The sequence below is a fragment of the Pollicipes pollicipes genome, unplaced genomic scaffold, assembly GCF_011947565.3.
Source record: "Pollicipes pollicipes isolate AB1234 unplaced genomic scaffold, Ppol_2.1 Scaffold_3087;HRSCAF=3621_pilon_pilon_pilon, whole genome shotgun sequence".
Classification (NCBI taxonomy): domain Eukaryota; kingdom Metazoa; phylum Arthropoda; class Thecostraca; order Pollicipedomorpha; family Pollicipedidae; genus Pollicipes; species Pollicipes pollicipes.
Genome location: NW_023596225.1, coordinates 12193009 through 12200405, shown reverse-complemented (window position 1 = coordinate 12200405; position 7397 = coordinate 12193009).

Here is a 7397-nt window from a genome sequence, read left to right as displayed (position 1 = left end):
AAATGCAATGATTACATCAATGTTTTGTCAGCATTTAAACAATTATTTACAGTTCACCTTTTCCTTATATACCTTTTAATTGCTGCAAATTTATATCACAGCCAATGATGTATGCAATGGGAAAAATGGTAAGTGAGGAGTCAGGTGGTGTAGCAAATAAAGGCAATAAGGGGGGATGGAGCGGGTGCAGGTTTCATTGCCATATCCCCTTTACCTTACTTTACTTCAAACAGCGGAAGGTTTTATGGCGTCATGGTTCAACTGCCATAAATTCAGAGAAATATTGGCATTAAATGGTCTCTGAGAAAGATGTTGACTTTTCGCTAATGATAGCACCCGTATAGTAACAGGAATGCTCTGTAAGTGAGTCACCTTTCAGTGCTCATTCATATGTAAATTTTCTTTGCAAGTATGAACACAATTGTGTGGGTGCAGATGCGATATATTTCGTTATTTCTTTGCCAGCATTGAAGTGACAAATTGTCGTGATGGAGCGCTCAGCATACTCACTGCATACATTAAGTACAGAGTGTGAAGGCCGATGGCCTTCTTTACAAGCATTGATAGTGAATTAAATATGGTTCGTGTGGTGATGGCTTAATGACAGGAGTATCAATGATTATGCATAATTAGGGGAAAGTGGCAACCCACGGGTCATGGCCAGTGAATGGAGTCTTTATAAGATAGATCTTGTGATATGGTTAGTTTTTTCTCATATATTTTTGTAATCTCCCATTTAGAAGTGTTGTGCGTGCGGGGAAGAACCAGACTTGAAGAGGCCCAACGCAACATTGGAGTCGAGCAGGGCTCCAGCAATTAAACAGAGTTGACACTCCCACATTATGCATGGCAAGCATCGCAGGTAAGCTTAGATTTGCATGCTATTTAGCACGCGAGTGACATTTTCGGCTTGCTGTTGAATTTCTACCAAAATTTGAACGTTGGTAACGAAATGTGCCATTCTATTGTATCAGATGATTTTTTCATAGTCTTCGATGAAGGTATGTACACCATCATTTCATCATATTTACATCTGATAGTTAATCCTTCCCCTGGTTCACCGGTTTGCAAAACGCGGACCGACAGAGGGGTGACCTCACGCCGTTTAAAACTAAGAAAGGTAGAGCCTGCGGAAAAAGGCAATGAATTGTCTTTAACGAGATCTCGCGATTAGTAAAAAGCTTCGTTCTGTTAGTTGGCTCCACTAGACCAAGTCCAAGGTTAAATTTTCCTGAACATCAAATATTTCATCTCTGTAAGTTGATAAGTGCATTAGCGAGAACCATTAGTCACACAGATAAGACAATAGTATTAGCCTTATTTCTCGGAGAAAAACCAAGAGAGTGAAAATATACTTAAGATAAAGTTTTTGCAACGAGTGGTAACCAAGTTTTAAACGCGTGAGAAGTTCGTGTTATTAGTTTTGCCATATGTGGCGAAAGCTTAATCAGAGGCGGAAGAAGTGTACTTTTTGTCGCCGACCGAATTTCTGCAGGCAAAATTGTCGTCAGCAGTGTAACGCGACACCATATGACATGAAATGATGTGAATTCTATGCCCAGTGGCGTCATCAAGAATCCGCACATCACCGAAAGCCTCTTTTATCACTGCAATTCTTAAGATCATACACACAACCAAAACACTTAATTATACGATGTCCTTCAAATAATGTCAGGATAACTGCTACTGCTAGGGAAGCAGTCGCACCGCCTCTGGACCATGGACTAGCGCAATCACAGCAGTTTTCTTCCACCTTCAGGACTTGCCGGGACCTCATGTTTAAACTCGATCTGCTGCTGGATTTGCTTTCATCGACCACGACAAAAACAACAACAAAGGACCTCAATAGCCAGGGCAGTTGAATGCATCGCAGGGTTCGAACCGGCCGCAGGCAGCACTGGGAATGGCGTCTAACATGCGTGCTGCCTCGAGGCCATGTTCCCTTATCAGACTCACGTGCACGCTTCGAGCCCCATCTCAACCATCATCAAACTCTATTTACTAACCATATTTTTTGGCTCCAACCACCCTATTGTTGGCATGCTCCAAGTCTGACCCATGTGTTGCCCGGTGGGCGCCTTTCGTCTTGTCCAAAAAAAATAAGTTGCACTGAAATTTGTGAACAACTTCACATCTGGCTGCTATTTGCTTCTGAACAACATGTGCGCTATGACAGGAGGGGGAGGGGGCGATATTGTCCCCTCCACCTCCTAAGATTTTTTTAGGACACCAGTCCAGTATTTTGTGCAGTCGCGCTCAGTTCTTTGGTAGCATCTAAGGCATATTTGCGAGGGTGTTGACACGGCAAGCTTGTCCCCTGTCATTTCTGAGTTGGGAATAGCAGCAGATTTTTACGAGAGCTGCGGGACAATACAGGACCGGCGAGGTGGCGGACGGCGAGCAACGATTTCGCGAACCGCGCGAAGAGGGCTGACGCTGTTGCATCAACGAAGCCTACATTCTAAATAAATGCTTGAAACATGTAAAACGACATACCATTGTACCCGTAATCAAACAAGAAACATGGCTCTTCATGCTACATGTTTCTGCGCTGCATGGTTTTGTACATATGAACATGCAAAGATGAAATAAGACAGTAGTATTAGCCTTATTGCTCGGAGAAAAACCAGGAGAATGGAGATGTAGTTTGGTTGCTATTTCGGCAGCATGCATTTACCAACACAATAGAGGAACTATATCTACATTCTATTCTAAATTATGTCTCCATAGTGTACTAATAATACTGATAACTTCTCAGGCGTTTGACATGTGGTTATCATTCTGCAAGCTCGCGATATCGCGATCAATCTTTGGGGTGTGTATTAGGATTGGCCCTTTTTGCAACTTACTTTTTTATCAACGGCTCTAGGTAAAATTCTGACGTGTCGACACACGGCGATCACGAATCAAGCCATGAAAACACACTTTGAGAAGTTTTCGTGATGGCAAAGCCAAAAAGTTTGCGGAGCGAAGCACCGTTTTTTCCCAAATTGGTTAAATCCGTTAGAAATTGGAACCGAAAAAAATTATAAAAGTATGTGCCGATGAAGTCATTTATTGTCTACAAAATGGCATCGCTGAAATCAGACTGTGTCTATTTATTTTCACTGTGCACGAACAAACGTTTCCAAGCTCGATTCTTAGTGCCTCAGACTGGTCATAGACGGCGCTAGTGCTGGCCGCCCTCCCGTCGCCCGCTAGGCGGAGCTCTGTCTCGCATGGGCATTCTGGAGTTCAGGGCAGAGCGTAGCCACTCACTACACCTCCCTCCGACCCACCACTCGCCCCCCCCCCTCCCCGCTTCTCTCAAGGCCCCATTCTGGCCTAAGCTGCCTAAGTGCCTGACTTAGGCAACTGCTGTTTCTGCATGCGGCGCTAAGCAAGGATGTTCAGCACCTTGCCGTCCTGCCTGTCTGCCCCCATCACCGTCGCCACCGCCTCGGTCGTCAGTTTGACGGCTCTCTCGGTTCATTGTGTTTGACAGGGAACGCCTGTGCTAAGAGGGAGTGTCTACAAGAGCGGCCAGCTGCACCGATGTGAGCCCAAGCGTGCAGGGTGGCTCGTTGGGCAGCTTCCCGCTTCTGATTGTTTCCATTCTCGTGGTCAGATCCATGTAGCTGTTAGCGCTCACGATGACTTCGCCCCGCGGCACGGCGTATCGGCGAACCTCGCCCGTCGACGGGGTCTCGCGGGTCTTGAAGATGAGCCTAGCGGCTTCAGCTCGCACCTCCCTGCTGGGATTGGACAGCATCCCTAGCCTGATGCTCTCCGGGTGGACCATGAGCGCATTGTCGGTGCCGCTCCGTTGAGCCATCCGCAGGAGGCCGCCGCTGAAGTGGGCTCGCTGGCGCCGCAGCTGCTCGGTGAGGTGCCGTGCAGCGTGCACTACGTCCGACTGGTGCTTGACCTGCACCACCATGGCCACGTAGACACACGCCACATACCGGGCCAGCGCTGCCAGCTGCGGCGTCGGGCTGTTGGTGGCCATGTACAGGCGCGGTGGCCGGCTCTGGGCCGTGTACCATCCGCGCATGGTGCACCTTGCCGCGCGCCAAGTGGCGCACCGAGCTCGCGTCGCCCACTGTCACGCTCTTGGCGCACTTGTAGAGGAGTTTGGCGTCGGTGCTGAGCTCACGCTCGACGGCGATGGGAAGCTCGATCCAGTCGTCGCATTCAATTACTGGGAAGTCGGCCACCGGTAGGTCGTGGACAGGGCCGCGTAACTCTTCCGATCGGCCCCTCGAATATGCCGGGGCCGGTGGTCTTGCTGCCAAGGTGTACAAACAGTTTCCTGTAGGGCAGCTCCAGATGGTGGCACAGACACACCACATGGGTCAGTGGCCAGCTGAGCCTTGCCTCCACCCAGGCCATCCGGCCCCCCTTGCTTCCGACCACCTGGATGGTGCCGTCGCCGCCCATGGTGGTGACTTGGTCGATATTAATGCCCCTTTCGGTCATGTAGATGTAGCAGCTTCTGGGCGACGTGTTCGCCCGTGTGAGGGCCCTCACACTCAAAGTGACCGATATACAGGTCACCGGGGTGCATGTTGACGGAAACGTTGTGGGTGGTGATTGTGACCAATCTGCTGGTACCTTGCTGCGGCTGGAACAAGGTCGGGTCGTTGCGGCCGTCACAAAAAAACTGCGGTGCAGTCAGTCAACTTCTGACATTTGCTCCGCGGACATAAGCCTGGCTGTTTTTTTTTGTGCCAATTCCGGCTGCATCTGCCGCCTCAGCCAACGGACGCAACTCAATGTTTCGAGTGCCCCGCGGCCGTGGGGGAACGTAATCTGGGTCATCCGTGATCGCAGTGCTGTCAGCCGCGTGACAGGCAGCAACTTCGGCACTGGTGGCGATGGCGACTGAGGTATCATCAGTGATGTTAGGGCTGGCATCGGCAGAATCGGCACCGGCATCGCCGACAGACGCGTTGCCGGCTCTCTCAACGGCTCTCGGCCAGACGGCTCTCTCGGTTGATTGTGTGTGGCAGGGAACGCCTGTGCTAAGAGGGAGTGTCTGCAAGAGCGGCCAGCTGCACCGATGTGAGCCCAAGCGTACAGGGTGGCTCGATGGGCAGCTTCCCGCTTCTGATTGTCTCCATCGTCGTGCTCAGCTCCATGTAGCTGTGAATATTACTTGCGTTGAACGGCCAGATATGGCGCTGGGGTCCAAGGCGTTGGTAGGGGCAAAAGCATTTAAACAAAGCCTTGTGAGACTTGTATGGCCTTGCTTGGGAGTCGTGTCCAAGTCGCGTATAGACAATTTTTCAGTGTTTTCAGTTCAGTGTTTCTGTTTACTCTGGGTATTTTCGATTTTTGACACTTTTTAGTAATTAATATGAGTGCTCGTCGGTGTGAGGCACAGACGCATAAAGTTTTTAAAGTAGTGCCGTGTGACATGCCCAACGGCAAGCTTCCCAGATGTCGCGATGTTATCGGACGATTGCTAAAGATCGAAGCGCAAAAAGTGATGGAACTAAACAAGGGTGAGAAATAAATATCAGTCAAGGGAACAGCAAAACAAGTGGCGAATGAAACGATTGCCTTTTGGGAGCGGGCATCCATTCCCATTAAGGGCATGAACCGTGTGAGTTATTTGATCAACAAGCTGTGGAAGGAGATGGTGCCGGCTCGAAGGACGAAGGTGTCCGGCGGCGGCCAGTCAGCTGAGCGGCTTCAGGCACGGCTTGACACGCTATTCGATATCGCGTCAGCCGCCAGAGTGCCGGAGCATCCGGAGGACGCCGCGTTCCTGATGGGCCAGAGGTCTACACGCCGCACGTCCATTGGTCTCATGGACTCGGCCACTCGACCCAGCGCTGGCGTCGGCGGGTGGCCCGGCAGGCTGGAGAGCTGGCAGCGCGCCCAACACCACAGGCCACCAAGGCAAACCCACAGCCAAGTCCTGTAGTCCGTGGGCCACGAGCCGCCGCCCAAGCAGCCGCACGAGCTATAAGACCGGCCGCCATAAATGCAGAAATAGAGGAAACGTTACAGGCAGCAGCGACGGCGCCCCCTCTGCCACCGACAGCGACGGCGCCGCCGGTGCTGGCAACGCTTGGGACCTTGAGAGAAGCGGGGAGGGGGGGGGGGGGGGGGCGAGTGGTGGGTCGGAGGGAGGTGTAGTGAGTGGCTACGCTCTGCCCTAAACTCCAGATTGCCCATGCGAGACAGAGCTCCGCCTAGCGGGCGACGGGAGGGCGGCCAGCACTAGCGTCATCTATGATCAGTCTGAGGCGCTAAGCATCGAGTTTTGAAACGTTTGTTGGTGCACAGCGAAAATAAATAGACACAGACTGATTTCAGTGATGCTATTTTGTAGACAATAAATGACTTCATCGGCATATATTTTTTATTATTTTTTCAGTTCCAATTTCTAACGGATTTAACCAATTTGGGAAAAAACGGTGCTTCGCTCCGTAAACTTTTTGGCTTCGCCATCACGAAAACTTCTCAATGAGTGTTTTCATGGCTTGATTCGTGATCGCCATGTGTCGACACATCAGAATTCGACCTAGAGCCGTTGATGAAAAATAAGTTGCAAAAAGGGCCCACCCTAGTGTGTATTACCCATATAGTTGTTTTTACACTTCCCCCACTCTACCTTGTGGTAGGTACCTGGAGTTTTTTTTCGCTTGGGTGGGACTGACAAACTTTCGCCGCTTATAGTAATTTATTCGTTGACACTTGGGGCCCAATCATGACATCTAGACAAGGACATCGCGCGCGATGTGTGGTACTTTACATGCACTCGGGTGGGGTGGAGGGGAATTAACCCTCAAAGGATTTTATAGGATAATTTCCAAACGTTGCGGGTACAGGCATGGCTGTAAAAAAAACTAGCTGGCCCATCTTTCAATGTAAAAAAATGGATGAGCCTGGCAAGGTCGCTGACCTATGGCGGGTCAAATCCAGGCCATGACTGTCATTGTAGAGCATTTCTAGAGGATCGTTCAAGGTGATGCAGCAATGGAGTGTTCGGCGAAGCCATGCATATCTTAGGTAGTTTCTAGACAACAAACTAATTAGATCTAGTGTTGCAACAAACTGCATTGACCTAGGATCAGGCATAAAAGTCTGACTATAGTCAGAAGCAATCTGTTTTTTACTTGAGAGATTGGTGCATAAATTGTTTGAGGTGCTCATTTTGCTTGTTAAATTACAAGGACCACACCAAGCGTTTTCCACGGTTTTTCAATGGTCAGAGTAGGTCAATGACTTGAAATGACCTGGGCCAACATTTTTTTTAGAAGATCATGCCGCCTAGCGAAATCCCTGACGAATATGAATGCTAAAATAGGAACAATCTCGTGAGTAATTGGCTAACTTTACCTTATAAAGGCAAACAAGGTAACTGACCTTGATTGAACACCACTGACTTTTTGCTTAGAACAGGT